Here is a 16,762-nt window from a genome sequence, read left to right as displayed (position 1 = left end):
GGAAGTAGATAGAGACTTTAAAAGAACATTAAAAATGCATGTAAATAAATAATAGATATACCAAAGTTTATGATAATAGGAGTTTATGGACTGGTGCATGGGACTGTAATGTTATTCTGAAAATGGAAATGGATAAAATTTTGCATATTCCAAATGTCATAAATGCTGCTGGTAACTGTGGTATTGTGAAATATTGTGGGCAGCCAAAGACTTGTTATGTTTTGTGGAAAAGAAGGGCATTTAATCAATAACTGTGACAAGAAGAAATGTTATACATGTGGTAAAATGGGACATGAAGCAGAAAATGTGAACTTGAATGTTGTAAAAAAAAAAAAAAAACATTTATGGATGGACTGTCAAGAAAAAGAGGATGAGCAAAGTAGTACAATATAAGGTAAAGAGAAAGAAAGGATTGAAGAGGAGATAGAAATAGATGAAACTTTAAAAAAGGGAGATGCTGAAAAAGATAATAAATGAGAAGAATTAGAGTCAGAATCAGAATTTAGTGACAAAAAGGAGAATTTAGTGACAAAAAAAGATATAAGTTGTAAAATGGTAAGAGGAAGAAAGACTTCTATTGGTAGAAGACTTCAGGATAGAAGAAGAAAATGTTAACTTTTTAATATAAAAGAAAAAAGAAAGGAAATGCATGAAGCCTTTATTATAAGGAATTAGTATAGGATGATATCTCCTAAACCAAGAAATAGAGAAAGAAATAACATAAGGATTTTTTCTGTGAATGTTAATTAGTAGTCTATCAAGATTCAACCCTTTACCCTGATCGTGGGCGACTTTAACTACCCAACCATAAATTGGAAAAACTACTCTTGCAAGAACACAAATGCCCAAATATTCCTCAATTTTATCAGTGCAAATGCCTTGGAACAGCTAGTTGATACCCCAAGAAGTGATAATATCTTGGACTTTGTATTAACCAACATGAGTAACCACTGCAGTACCCCTACAGTATCATCCTCCCTGGTAAGATCCGAACAAGTGGTCACCTTCGAAGTCAGCATCTCCCCTGAGCCCCCATTAGCTAAGGTCAAACAAAAAACTTCTCCAAAGCGGATTACAACCTCCTGAGGGATGGTATAAACAGCTTCGCAGCCCCCTCACCCTCTGTAGGAACTGGCACAAATGTCCAATTCGACACCAAAGTACTATACTAGCATTTATATAGATGCATGGAATCAGGAATACCCGACAAGACAAAATCATCCTCCACAAGGAAGAGTAAACCTGTCTGGTGTACATCTGCAATACATAAACTATATAACAAAAGGAAAATAATTGCTGTCCAGGACCAATAAGGAGCAGGTGCCCACGTGGAAGCAATCTCTGCTTAGCCTGAACAAGCAAATAAGAGCACTAGTGAAATCCTCTAAAGCCAAATTCGAGTCCAAATTGGTCACATCTACTAGAGGCAATCATGGGGCCTTCTTCACATATGTCCGAAATCTCAAAGGAAGCACCCAGATCTGTTCAGAACTGAAAGTCAAGGATACCACATACAGAAATACTGTAGTTATAGCCAACCTTCTGGCTGACAGATTCAGTGAAAACGTCACCCCTCTTTCCCCCCATCAGTAAATCAGGACATGCCCAGTACCTGCCCCCTCCCCTTATCTCAAGGAAACAGGTCATTACTGCCATCTCAAAGGCAAAAAACGTAGCCTCCATGTGACCCGATAACATCCCAGACTGCATCGTACATGAACTTTGCAGCACCATTAGGCAGCCTATTCAACCAAAGCCTGAGTACTGGCTTTGGCAGCCAAGTAGAGGACAGCCACTGTCATCCCTTTGCACAAAGGTGGAGCATCCACTGGTCCAGGAAATTATAGACCCATCAGCCTAACTAGCCTGATCTGCAAGGCCATGGAACGGGTTATCATGGACCTCCTTAACAGGGACATTCGCAACCTCCAAACACTCAACCCCACACAGTTTGGCTTTGTCAAGGGGAGGTCATGTCTGTTAAATCTGGTCAACTTCTTTGAGACAGTCACCAAAGCCATGGACGAGGGGAAGATGGTGCACACCACCTGACCAAAGCCTTCAACACTATTCCCCACTCAGGCATAATAGTTAAACTCTCTCAGCTAGGCATCAATCCATATGTTACCAGATGGGTAGCAAACTGGCTCACTGATCAAACCCACCTAATCAAAATGGGGAAGCCGTTTCCAGCAGTAGACCCATAATGAGCAGCATACCCCAGGGATCAGTCTTGGGGGCTCTTTTATTTGGGATACACTTCTCTGAGGTGCAGGCCAAAACGAGTGGGCTATGGCTGACAGTTTGCAGATGACTGCAAGCTGAACTAGGTCATTAATTCCCCAAGTGATATGGACGTCCTACAAGAGGGTCTCACACAAACAAATGACTGGTGCCAGAAACATGGCGTCAAACTGAATGCCAAAAAAATGCATCATCATCCCCTTTGGGGAGATTGACGTCCCCACATATTGTCACATTATTAACAACGTCCTAAGCATGAAATTAGTCGTGAGGGATTTGTGCACCCAGGTTGATAGCAACCTGACTTTTGACCGCCATGTTGCTTATATTGTACAGAAAGCTTTCCACATGGCCCACCTCATAAGTAAGGTATCTCATCCAGGGACAAGGAGGTCATAACATCCCTATATTCTTCCCTTATAAAGCGAATTATTGAGTACAACGCCCCCATCAGCATGTACCTCACAAAGCACATGCAGCAGCTGGAGAAGCCACAGAGGTTCCTCACCAGGAGAATCCAGGGCCTCAAACATCTACCCTACACAGATAGGCTAAAAGCCCTATCCCTCTACTCAGTTTCAGACTCCTCAGAGGTGACCTTTGTTGGGCTTACAAAGCAATCTCAGACCTCGCCTTGATGGGACTGCTGCATATCCTCAAGTCAGGCTCCACTCAAGTAACCCACACGAGCGACCTCACCCTGGTCTGTGACATCAATAGGACTTGGGGGATTCTGTGGGACACAAATCTGCTCCACCATCTGTGGAATAGACTCCTTCTCCAAGTCAAACAGAGTACCTCATTATCCCTTTTTGAGCACAACCTGGATAACTGGATAGGAAACAGAAAATACACCCCTGAAATTCCACCTGTGTCCCTGCTGGAGCAATTCCACCTGTGTCCCTGCTGGACAGGGGCTTTGGATGCTGACTTGTCAAAACATGGGCTAAACTCTTGGTTAGGCTTATAAGGGCCTCAGGGCCAGTAGCCTAGTAACTTCCTATGATCCTCAGATTCAATGAAAATAATATTTGAATAACAATTTTGGAATGGTGTAATAAATGTGATATAGATATTATATTGGAACACACAAGGATTTTGGCACTGGAAGAAAGACTACAGACACAAAATATTATGGGATGGGGAAATAATATGGACTATAGAGAATGAACTATGTTCAAGAATAGCAATTTTATGTAGAATGGTAATTACAATTTTGGATGGTATACTAGTACAAATGGAAAGAACAACTATTATAGATTTAAGGTAGCAAGGAAAAGTGTACAGAATTATTGCTGTATGCACATGAGCAACTAGTAAAGAGAAGGAGAATTTATTTCAGGAAATGTTGCATTATGCTTCTGTTAACATAGATATAATAATTACAGGAGATTTTTAATTGGGACTTAATGGGTAATGAAAAGAGAAGATAAAAGATATAAAAATGACGAGAGAAGTAATAAAATATGGAAAATTAATTATATGTTACAAAAACATGGACTTATAGGAGGTATTTTAAAAACTGAAATCGACATTTTTTTTGATCAGGAGGAATATGTATAATGGAACAAGAAGCTTATGTACAGGTTTTTAGATTATTTGTCAATATGGGTAGAAATATATTATAACAAAGTGTATCTACATATAGGAAAAGTAATAAAAAGAATGGAATGAAAACGGAAAAGACATTAAGCAATTATGCAAAGATATGAGACTATTTTATGCCAGTTGTTGGAATGGTGGATTGCTTTCAAAAGAACATATAAAAATAGTTATTTATTGTGGAAAAACAGAGAAAGAAAAACAGAAATATGCTAAAATGCATACAGAACTGATAAATATTTTGGAAAATAATAATAGACATTATTAGGAGAAAGAAAAAGATCTATAGGGAAATTATGAGAGAATTAGAGAACTGTTGTATAAACAAAAATATTTTCTGCAACAAAGAAAAGAGGTTGTTTCCCCTTATTTAAGTAAAATAGTAAAAGTAATTAGAAGTATAATGACAGAAATGAAAGACAAAGAAGGTAATAAGAAAAGTAAGTTATATAGAAAAAAGGTTTAGTGAAAGAGACATGGTATAATGGAATGGGAGGTAAAAAAAACTTCTGAGCAAAATAATAGAAAACGTGGTACAGATACAGTATTATCTTATAATGAATTGGAAAAGGTATTGGAAAGGTTACAAGTAAAGTCAGTATCAGGCCCAGATGATACTGTGTTTGAAATGTATGAAAATTTTGAAGTTTGGCAAAAAAAATGTTTAATATGTGTATTTAATGAATAGTTGAATGATGGAATGAAATATAAGGAATTATATAGTGAAAAATTCAAACTTATATGGAAAAAAAGTGAAGGTATAAAAACTGGAGACCAGTAGTTTTAAATAATACAGACTATAAGATATTCATGAAAATAATACAAAAATATTTGAAAGTAAGATGCAATATATATAATAATTACTATATTATGGAAGAAAGTGTATAAGAGGAATGGGATGTCAAGAATTATTAACTGTAGTAAGAGAAATTGTAGGTGATATAAATAGAAAGAAGGAAGATGTAAAACATGTATGATAGGTGATGTTATTAATAAAGCATTTGATTCTATACAGCATGACATTTTGTGGAAAATAATGGACCTATACAATATTAATAATAAGATTATGCAAGTGAGTAGAACAGCTTATGAGAATAATAAAATAAGAGTTTTAATTAATGGATGGATAAGTGAAGAAATAGCTATGAATAATGATATAAGGCAGGGTATCCTTTGAGCAGTATTTTATTTGCTTTGGTTATGAACACAGTAGTTAGAGATGTAAATAAGAAAATGAACAGTACAAGTTATACAATTCAAACAGGAATTGAATTTCCAGTTACAATGTCATATGCAGATGATATTATTATAAAAGCTAAAAATAAAGAATGGATGAGGGAAGTTATTTATTTAGTCAAATGTTTAAGAGAAAGAGGTTTGATGCTCAATAAAGAAAAAAATGTAAAGGAATGGGTGACAAAATAGCAGGTGTTCAATTTTCTATGAAGGAAATGTTTGTTTTAGGGATACATTTTGATAAATAAGATCATAAGGAAGGGTGGAATCTAATAATAAAGGAAATAAACAACATTTTATATTATGGAAAATGTATAGACTGATGTATATGAAAAAATGTATCTCATTAACCCAGTGTTATTGGGAAAGATAGCATTTTTGTCTAGTGTCATCATGATGCCCAGAGGACAGGGAAAACTGTTATTAGAAACATTTTTTCTTTTGTATGAGAATTAAGACCAAGTCCTGTTAAAAGAGGTGTTTATACAGGGTTAAGGAAAATGGAGGATAAGTTTGATAAATTCAATAGTGTATGCTGCGTCATTAAATTTATATAAGATATTGAAATGGGTACATGAAAAGAATGAGAAATTAGTGACAATTGAAAAGTATAAGGATCTTTGGGAAAATATAAGACATAATGAAAGAGCAAAATAATATTTAAATGATGACATGGAGAACTATCAACAAAAGATAAGAATATGGAAAATAAAAAATGATGAAGTTGAAGAAGATAGAAATGGTACATTAATATTATGAAGAAATATTATTGTATAAATCCATGGGAAATGTTTCAGAATCAAATATTAAAGCAATTAAAGAAATAAATAGGTGGTGTAAACATAATATAGAATGTCAAGACTGTTGTGGAAGTTGGGACTAAAGAAATTACATCTTAAGGCAAATATGCATTGTAAAAAGAAAGATGAGATATGCTTATATTGTGGGGAAAAAGAAACAACAGAACATGCTTTTTCTAATGTGCAAGAGTAAAAAATTGTGGAATAAATTATGTACATAATTTTTTTTGAAAATGTAAAAAAATATGAAGATATAAAGAAGGACTTGATTGAATGTAGATATTATGAAAATATAAAGTAAGAACTTGAAGACAGATTAGATAAGAACATTTTCTATATAATTTTAGTCATATGAAATGAAAGAATTAATGAGATTATGCTTAATGGAAAATGGGTATTGCCACTTATATTAAAGATGATGAGATTGTAGTTATGGAAAAAGAAGTGGGGGCAATATAAAATGGCAAGTTTTGATATATATGTATTAAAATGAATCAAAATAATTGTATAAATATGTACATATGTGTATATATGTAAATATGTATCTCTCTCTCTATATATATATATATATATATATATATATATTTATAAAATTATAGCTCTCTATTATATATATATATATATATATATATATATATATATATATATATATATATACTGTATAGATATAGATATATAAAAAAAATAAAAAGCTCCTACTCTTTTCGATAGGTGCCATGGGATCTTTTACATCCACCAGAGATACCATCAACTCAGACAGATGGAGCCGTGGTATAGCATCTCATCCAAAAAATGATACCCTCCCCATTCCCACAATGCTGCCCTGCAGTGTCAGTAATCAACCTGCCTGCTTTGTGAACAGAACCAACAGCCTTCATCACCAAAGGTGAGTGGGATACCTGATGTTAAGTTGTCCATCTCGCCTTTGTTCTTGCTGTTTGGGTTCGGAGCCGATCCTCGGCTCCGACTCAGCCATCTTCTATAGCTCGAGAGCGGTTTACTGGCTCGAGGCTACCCCTTATCCCAGCATGCCCAGCATCAGCTACCCAGATCTCATTTGCCGCTTCAGCTGCGAGGTTGCTCCCTTACTGGCTCAGGCTTAGTATGTTGTTTGTCTTTCGGCTTTTCCTGGTTAGGGGGTCGCCACAGTGGAACTCCAGTCCACTAATGATTGGCAGTTGGTTTTTATGGTGTCAAGTTGCCAGCCCGACACCCAACCTTCAACGAAGGCACACCCATTCAACGCATGTCTTTTGAACGCCCACTCAACCACAGGGAGGACATGCAGACTCCACACAGAAGGCACTCCCAACCCAAGCCGAGAATCGAACGGGAGAACCTCTTGCTGTGAGGCAACAACGCTACCGCTGTTGCTTCACAGCAAGAGGTTCTCCCTTCGATTCTCGGCTTGGGTATAGTTTTTTCTATTAATATATTGTTGTTTATTCTTGAAAGTTTGTCAACTGGACTTCCCTAACCCCTACCGAGGACAAGTCTGTATACCTGGATGCATTCAGTTCCCGACCTTCCACCTCCTGGGTATCTCCTCCTTTCGATCCACTTATGTCTGTAGTGGCTCGAAAGGCTTGATCAGCTCCAGATTCTGTTGAACCTACTCCGAGGAGACCAAACAAATTTATTACAGCCCCCCAGGACAAGCAATTCCTCTCCAAAGGTGTGCTCGTTGATGCCATGGTGGTAGCAGCAGTCACCAAGAAAGAGTTAGCAGAAACCTCTTCATCTGTTCATCCTCCCAACGGAGTCTCGGACGATGGACAGATATGGAAAATGAATGTTTGCTTCAGCGACCTTTTCAATGAGGTCCCTGAATTTATCTATGCCATTTTACACGTCTTCAAAGGGATCTCCTGAAAGAGCTTGGAGATACCCTTCAAGATCCTACAGCTGAGGGAGCACCAGCCAAAGTAGCTTCTCAGTTTGCAACTCTTAATTCCATAGTCAACTCTTCCATGAGACTGATTTCCTATGCAGCCGATGGAGCAACCAGAGCCGCAGGGACAGGTGTTGCTCTCAGGAGACATGCTTGGATGTGGCTGTGTCAGTTTGCGGAACCCTTTCGAGCATCCTTCACCAATACTCCCTTTGGCTCCTTTCTCTTTGGGCCTCAGGTGGAAGACACATTGACCAGGTGTGAGCAGAAAGGCAAGACTCTCTCTGCCATGGAAGTCTGTTTTTCCACTCCTTCCAGACCTTATCCCAAGGGTCAGGAGAGCGGAAAGATGTGGTTCCGAAAATCCCAGGGGCAGAGTGGGAAACAACAATAACAGACGCCGCCATCGTGGCAGAGGGGGACCGCAAAACCAGGGTGACAGAGAAATCTTTTCTGCCAAACCCTTCCAGCATCCCTGAAGGGTTGCCCGACTGCTCACCTCTGGAGGCAGTCTGGGGAAGACTTTCGCTGTACCCAAAAACCTGGCAAAATATAACAAGAGACAGATGGGTACTATCCATAATATCCGGAGGTTACAAAATTCCCTTCCATCAATCCCCCATAGAATCAAAAAAGCCCATCCCAGATGTCCCACCCAATCTAAGGAATCAAGCAGTTACAGAAGTTTCAAGACTGCTAGAAAAAAGAGCCATTCAAGAAGTCCTCGCAGACCAACTAGGATCCGGAACTTACTCAAGATTCTTTTTAGTACCAAAAAAGACAGGGGACTGGAGACCAATACTGGATCTCAGCAGATTGAACAAATCTGTACAAAAAGAAAAGTTCTGGATGGGGACACTGCAGTCCAGTTTCCCTTTTCTGGGTCAGGACAGTTGGATGTGCTCGATAGATCTTCAGGACGAGTACTACCATATCGAGATGGACAGACGCTCCAGGAGATTTCTTCGCTTTTGGGTAGGGGCCAGCCATTACCAGTTCAGAGCTCTGCCCTTTGGTCTCATCTCAGCCCCCAGGGTGTTCACCAAGTGTATGGCAGTAATCACGATTCACTTGAGGCATCAAGGATTCCAGGTGTTTCCCTATCCAGACGACTGGCTCCTGACTGCTACCACCAGGCTTCATCTCTTGGAGGCACGGGATTATACAATCACATCATGCACTCAACTAGGCATTACAGTAAATTTCGAAAAATATGCCTTGTTGCTCTGTCAGTCTATCACCTGCATAGGAGCATAATTAAACACAAAAGAAATGTTTGCAAGATTACCACAGGAAAGAATTTCCACTATTCGTCAACAAGTGTTAATTCTAATGCAGAGCAAAAGGGTTCAAGTCAGCCATGTCCTCCAAGCTCTAGATTCCATGGCAGCTGCCATTCTTTTTGTCCCATTATTTCCACATGAGAATCCTTCAGTGGCTTCTTTTTACGCAGTGGTCCTTCCAGGAATTACCCCTGTCTCACATGATCCTGATCACAGAAACATGCAAAAGGCACCTTTCTTGGTGGATGGTCTCCCAACTAGTAATTCAGGGCAGACCTTTCATACAACCCCCTCCATCAGCCACAGTGACCATGGACGCCTCCCTGATAGGGTGGGGGGACATTATCTAGGCAGGACAGTCCAAGGCACTTGGCAACCTCACGAGTACCATCTGCAATATCAATGTCCTAGAAATGAGAGTGGTTCTCCTAGCGTTGCAAGCCCTTCAAGACTTTCTTCCTTCCGGGACCATTGCAATCTAAACGGACAACATGCCAGTGGTGTGGTACATCAACAAACAGGGTGGGACCAGGTCTTACCCCTTGTGTCAAGAAGCACTCAGACTGTGGCAATGGGTGATTTCCTCCCAACGTTTTCTGATAGCAATGCACATCCCTGGGAAATCCAACGTCATAGCAGACAGGCTCAGCAGAGCTATCCTCATGCCTCATGAGTGGCCTCTGAATCAAGAAGTTGCGGATCTTATCTTCCGCAAATGGGGACAGCCTTGCTGTGACCTATTTGCCACTCCTCTCAACAACAAATGCAGCAGCTACTTCTCCCTACTTCCTCTTCCAGGTCATATACCCAGAGATGCTCTAGTCCACGGTTGGCCTCAGGGACTCCTTTACGCTTTCCCCCCTTTCCCGTTATTCCAAGACTCATACAGAAAGCAAAATCATTGGGTTGCAAAATGATCCTCATTTCCCCGTACTGACCTCGACAAATATGGTTCCCGTTCCTACACCTCCACCTTCTGGATCAACCGTGGATTCTGGACCCAGTTCCAGATCTAATGATTCACCAATCAGGCGGGTTGCACCAATCCCTTCAAACTCTCCAGCTCACAGTTTGGTTACTCCACTTCCAACCTTAGCCAGGTTTTCCAATATCTCCCCAGCAGTCCGTGATTTTATTGTTTCCTCACATAAGTCTACTACGAGGAAAACGTATGCTAGTAAATGGAAACTGGTTTCTTACTGGGCAGAATCTAGAAATTTGGATCCTTTCTCAGCCCCAGTCCATGAAATTCTTGAATTTCTAGCACAGCTTTTTCAGTCTGGTGCAGCTTCCGCTACCATTAGAGTACAACTAGCTGCCATTTCTAATTTTCATATCGGTATGTTTAATTTTAGCATAATGTCTCATAAGCTCTGCAAGGCCTTTATGAAAGGAACATCTCTTCTTAGACCCCCAGTTAGAGATCCTCCCCCTCCTTGGGATCTTAATTTAGTGTTAGCTTCCTTAAGTTTGCCTCCCTTTGAACCAGCAGCATCATGCTCTTTAAAATTTCTTTCTTGGAAGACACTTTTTCTGGTTGCTATCACTTCAGCTAGATGTGTCTCAGAACTTCAAGCAGTATGTGTTCGTCCTCCTTACCTGGTGTTTCACAAGGACAGAGTTTCTCCGAGGACCAATCCATCCTTTATTCCTAAAGTCTGCTCAGAGAACAATTTAAATCAGTCCATAGATCTCCATTTTCTTTCCTAATCACAGCAACAAGGCAGAATACAAGCTCCACCAATTGGATGTACACAGACAATTGCGTTTTTACCTCCATAGTACTAAGGAACTAAGAAAGTCAGACCAGGTATTTCTTTCTTATGCTTTCAACAAACGAGGCCTTCCAGTTTCTAAGGTGACCTTATCCAGATGGTTATCTGATATTATTGCCTTTATTTATCAGTTACGAAATAAAGAGCTACCAGCTAAACCAAAAGGTCATTCCACTAGAGCATTAGCCAACTCTGTAGCTTTTCAGGCTAGGTTGCCCATAGACTCAATCTGTGCAGCTGCCACTTGGGCAAACCCCCACACTTTTATCTCTCATTACAGGGTAAATATGGTCTCCCGGAGCAGAACTTCCTTTGGTTCTACTGTTCTGAAGAGTCTGTTCCAATGAGCCACCCGGGATTTTAGGTGCTAGGGACACTGTCCCAAACAGCAAGGATGAAGGCGAGATGGACAACTTAACATAAAGAACTTAGTTGTCTTCATCTCGCCTTCCTTCTTGCGTCCCTCCCTCCTTCCCCCTTCCTAGATGATTGTGAGGAGTTCATTTATGTTTTCACTGGCTGAGCATCTTTTATTACTTCACATGCCAGGTAATTTATAACTCTTTCCTTGTTTAGGTGTATTGGACAAACCAGTTTTTAGGAACTGGTTACTGTACTTATGTCTAGTGTGCACTATCACAAACGAGATCTGGGTAGCTGATGCTGGGAATGCTGGGATAAGGGGTAGCCTCGAGCTAGTAAACAGCTCTTGAGCTATAGAATATGGCCGAGTCGGAGCCGAGGATCGGCTCCGAACCCAAACAGCAAGAAGGAAGGCGAGATGAAGACAAATAACATGGAACGTTATGGTAGGTACATAACTTCTTTTTGTTCCACTTCAAGTATGAGTGCACTGTGGTTTTCTTCACTAGTCCTGCTGTGTATTAATAACTGCTGTAGCTAGTCCTTGTGGGTAACTGCAGGTGGTTATCCTTGCAATGTGACTTAGCGCTTTATATTTCTTATTCAAAATAACATTTTTTTCATTCTTTGTTGTTGGGTTGTTGTGTTGTCAGGTCTTCAATCCAGGCAACAAGAGTGAACAGCAAAAAGTTTCACTGGACTGCCCATGCTTCCTTGTGTTCAGTTTATCAGGTCAGGATAACTGATCCTTCTAAGGTTAGAAAACAGGGTAAGTGATAAAACTATAAATGTTTCATTTTTCACTATATTATTATTGCTATTATTATTATTATTATTACAAATTATTAAAGAGACATAGGAATTGTGTATACCTCTCAACTACCCAAACTTTTGCAGACTGTCCTGATGTCTCATACTTTTGATCTGTTCTTCATAGCATTTGTGGTTTTCTGGAAATCAGTGAGGATGGAAGTCATTAAATAATGCCATACATTTCAGGTTCAGACTCTATATCCTTTGGAAACTGTATGCTAGCACAAATCATATTAATGTAGCAACTTCCTAAATTTATAAGAGTAGTATTTAAAATCAGTCACTATTTTTTGGCCTTTTCCCCCATTAATTTAGGCTTTGTTCAGATTTCTTGTACTAAGAGGTGGAGACATATGGAACTATAGCTTTTATATTTATTTATTTTTGTTTGTTTAATAACTTGGCATTAACAAGTGTGTAAATAAAGAAACAAAGGGGTGCGTTTCTCAAAATTAGGAGAAACACTTATTTTTTAAGTAAGGGGTTAGGTTAAAGAAAGTGATATAAATGTGTAAGTGGTCTTTTTTATACAAACTGGCAGTGCAAGTAAAATATGTGGATTTCTGTTCTGTCATGCTGTTTATAACTGTATTTATATATATATATATATATATATATATATATATATATATATATATATATATATATATATACTTAGTTGAAATTGTTTTAAAAAATTGGCAATATCACAAGTAAATGAGTGTAGCAATGTGCATACCTCTCAACTGTCCATATTTTTGCAGAACGCCCACATTTTTTACCTTATCTTTTTGGCCTGTTCGTCATAAAATGTGTGGTGTACTCACAAATTGTTGATGATTGAAATGAATAAATAATGACAGATTTTTGTGTTTCAGACTTATGCAAGATTATTCTGTCAGCTTTCTTAGTTTATAATAATATTTTAAAAATGCCCCTGTTTTTGGACCTTCCCCCATTATTTTTGTTTTGTCCAGAATTATTGTGCTAAGAGGTTGAAAGGTGTGACTTGCATCATGATTTGGGCCTGCTCCTTGCAAATTGCATGATTTCCTGTCAAACTGCTAAGGATAGAAGTACTCACACAAATATTCAAGTTTCAGAGTTCATATCCTTTAAAAATATATAATGTAAACCTTGGTCAGCATAGAATTTTGTTACATAAGATAAGAACGCTATTTCAGAAATCTCTGAATTTGAAAATTTTGGGGCTTTGTTCTAAAGCTTTCAACTGTCTAAGATTTTGCCTCGTATTTTTGGTCTATTCTTCGTACATTGTGTTGTTTTATAGCAAACTGTTTAGGACTGAACTAGCGACTATATAATCAAACAAGTACATTTCAGAGTTTATATCCTTTAGAAAACAAATGCTAATGCAAAACCTGTTATTCTACCAATACAACTCTGTTAGTACATAACAGAATTAGTTAAAATCTGTCCATGATTTTGGACCCAAGTCTTCCATAACTTTTTGGCTTGCTTTGTCTCTCATTCTTAACTTAAGCAGTTGACCTCTATGTATATATACGAATGTGACATGACACTGTATGCATGTGTGTGTATTTATATATATATATGTGTGTGTATTTATATATATATATGTGTGTGTGTGTGTGTGTGTGTGTGTGTGTGTGTGTGTGTGTGTGTGTGTGTGTGTGTGTGTGTGTGTGTGTGTGTGTATGTGTGTGTGTGTATAGGTTCATAGGTGTATACTAGGGTAACAACCACTGGGGCCTTTATAAGCCTAGCCATGGATCCCAAATGTATCCCACACGTTTTTTAGCCTTAGAGGTTAACTTAAGGGGTATATGTAAGCTAAGGTATGATTTACAGACTGCGTCTATTAGAAACAAGGGTGCTAAACTCGGTGTGAAGTTCCAGTTTCCCGTTCACTCAGGCAGGTTATACTTGAATAGGGTTAGGGATGAACGCTGCATCACATGACTGGGAAGCCTGTTCCAGAGGAGGGGAATTCTCTGAACATACTTGTCAATCCAACATGTTCTATTTATGTCACAAGCAAGGTTTGAATAGTTCTGATGCTACTGGTTTTATGGATGTGCAAAAGGTCCATCAGTGCAGAATCCAAGGACACCTTCTATACTAGGCACTGATCACCCCTCAACAGTCTGTAGGGAAAAAATAAAGAGATAGGGCTTCGAGGTGATCTGCATAGGACATGTTTACACCCTGTATTCAGTTTGTTAGGAACCACTGTGGATGTTCCATTTGCTTCGTGTGCCTGGTCAGGTACATAATGAAGGGACATTGTACTCAGTGATGTGCCTGATAAGTGCAAATCTCTTCCTTGGACCTCCTTGGACCTAGGTGCCATGCCTTTGGTTATAAGTTGAGGAGCATAAAATGATTTCCTTACTACTTTAGACACATATTGGTTAAAAGCTGGGTTACTGTCCACTTACATCCCCAAATCCCTGACTACTGGGTCCATGCTTAGGGGTGTGTTATCAATGAGGTAGTGTTCTAGGGTGGTGACTTCCCAAATGGTACTATTGTGCAGCTATTGTGCATTTCTTGGCACTAAGCTTAAAGCCATGGCTTTGGCACCAGCCATTTGTCTGTATTAGTCCTTCCAGTAGGATGTTAGCTTCTTGGGGGATTCTATGATTCTTCCTAGTTTTCAGTCATCTGTAAACTTGGTCAGGCAGAGACCTTTGACATTGGCTTTGACTTTCAAGAAGCAAATGCCAAAAAGGAGTGGGACCAGCACAGACCCTGAGGGACTCCACTAGTGACAACCTCTTTGTGGAGGTGGTATCCCCTTCTTGGGTCTTATCTGAGAGCCATCTGGCTATCCACTGAGTAACACAGGGGTTAATGCCTAATTACATGAGTTTTTTTACACTGCCCAAATGAGGTATTGTGTCAAATGCCTGGGCTAAGTAAAGGTATATAGTATGCATCATTTTGCCCTCAACCATTGCCTTGGTGACATTTTCAAAAAGGTCCACCGGGAAGAGTAGCCATGATCTGCCTTTGGCAAAGCCAGGTTGGGTTGGATCCATTGTGTGAAGGTGTCATTATTAATCATATCCATGATAAATCTTTCTATGGCCTCACATATGAGACTAGTCAGACTTATTGGTCTGTAGTTCCCAGACTCTGTAGATAGCATGACAAATATGTTTTTCTATTGTGATTTGTTTATTTGTTGATGAATAACAGGTCTTGGGACTGCTGGATCCCTAATGACCTGGAAGACAAGGCACAGATCACCCTAAGGCATCTATAGGCCACTGAGTACAGAGACAAAGCCTTCAGCCTCTCTTAATAGCTCAAGTTCAAGTTGTTTAGGCACTGATGTTCTTTTTTTTTTTTTTTTAGGTCAGAAAACTTTGCAACCTTGTCAGTGCGGACTATAGCGGGATAAGGACTTCCTTGTCTTTTCCTTGTCTTTAGAGGGAATACCTTTGCAATCAGTTGTGCCTGATAAGGCTTTAATGACCACTGTTGCAATGTGGTTTTCAAAGGTTCATGGGTACCTGCTAGTGATCTTACGAAGCCTAGCTTTGCATTCCCATGGTGATTATTTTACAATATGAATATCCAGAGACAGTCCGAATAAATACATGTCAGAATAATTACTTTTCTTCTATCTATGAGGGCCACTGATGCTAAACTATGAGAGAATTTGTAGTTACCTGTCCATTCATCCAAATTACAGTTGAATAGATTAAAAGAAATACTCTGCTTTATCTGGAGAGCAAGAAAGTTTCATAAGAATGGTATGATCTGTAATATGTACCTATCCCTCCAGCATGTTGTATTATTTTCCAAAAAAGAATCAGGTCCCTTAAGCAGTTAGTTATGACACCACTGGACTTGTGAATATGCAGTAGGCTTAACAGAATAGGGTCTGTACAGGCTTTATATATAAGAGGCAGAGATCACCTATTAAAAGCCTGAATGATAATGAAAAGAAAAACAAGGCTGTGTGATGGTCTGCGTATTTTTTTTAATGATATAGGCCTTTTTTAGTGAGAAAGCATTGTGCTCATTCCAGTTACGACAAGTGTTTGGACAGGTGATATTGAAAAAGGCATTATACTCAGTGATCAGCCTAATGAGTTCCAAGTACTGTGGAACAATTATGTCCCTGGATCTAGACACCATACCTTTAGATGTAAGCTGTGATATGAAGAAAGACTTCCTTACATAATGATCAAAGAACAGTTCATTGTCAACATTGATTCACAGATTTCTAACTGTGGGATCATAGTTTTTAGGGGAATATTGTCAATGTGATAGTTGCAAGGGGAGTCATGCTTTCTAAAGGATATAATTATAGATGTTATGTAGTCCTATCTCGCCGTAATTCTTGCTGGATGGGTTCGGTGCCGATACTAAAGCTCGAGAGCTTTTACTGGCTCGAGGCTAGCCCCTATCCCATGGTGCCTCACGGCAATTCCCCAGATCTCGTTTGCCGTGAAAGCTTCAAGGTTGTGTCGTACTGGCTCGTTAGCTAAGTAAAACGATGTTTTACTTATTTAGTCCTTTTCTACTAGCTTTTTCTATCTTATATATATATATATATATATATATATATATATATATATATATATATATATATTAATAGTTTCTTCTTTATTGCACAACTGTTTTTTAAAGTTTTCAACCCCTATTCCCCCCTTAGAACTGTATGGCCCGTTTAAATTAGAGGGTCGTAGTGCCTGTTTAAGTTAGAGGGCCTTTCCTCCCTCTGTGTGTGTGTGTGTGTGTGTGTGTGTGTGTGTGTGTGTGTGTGTGTGTGTGTGT

Source organism: Protopterus annectens, chromosome 9.part0 (genome assembly GCF_019279795.1).
Source record: "Protopterus annectens isolate FY-2018-M chromosome 9.part0, PAN1.0, whole genome shotgun sequence".
Lineage (NCBI taxonomy): Eukaryota > Metazoa > Chordata > Ceratodontiformes > Protopteridae > Protopterus > Protopterus annectens.
The sequence above is the reverse complement of the archived record's forward strand: the minus strand, read 5'-3'. Positions refer to the sequence as shown.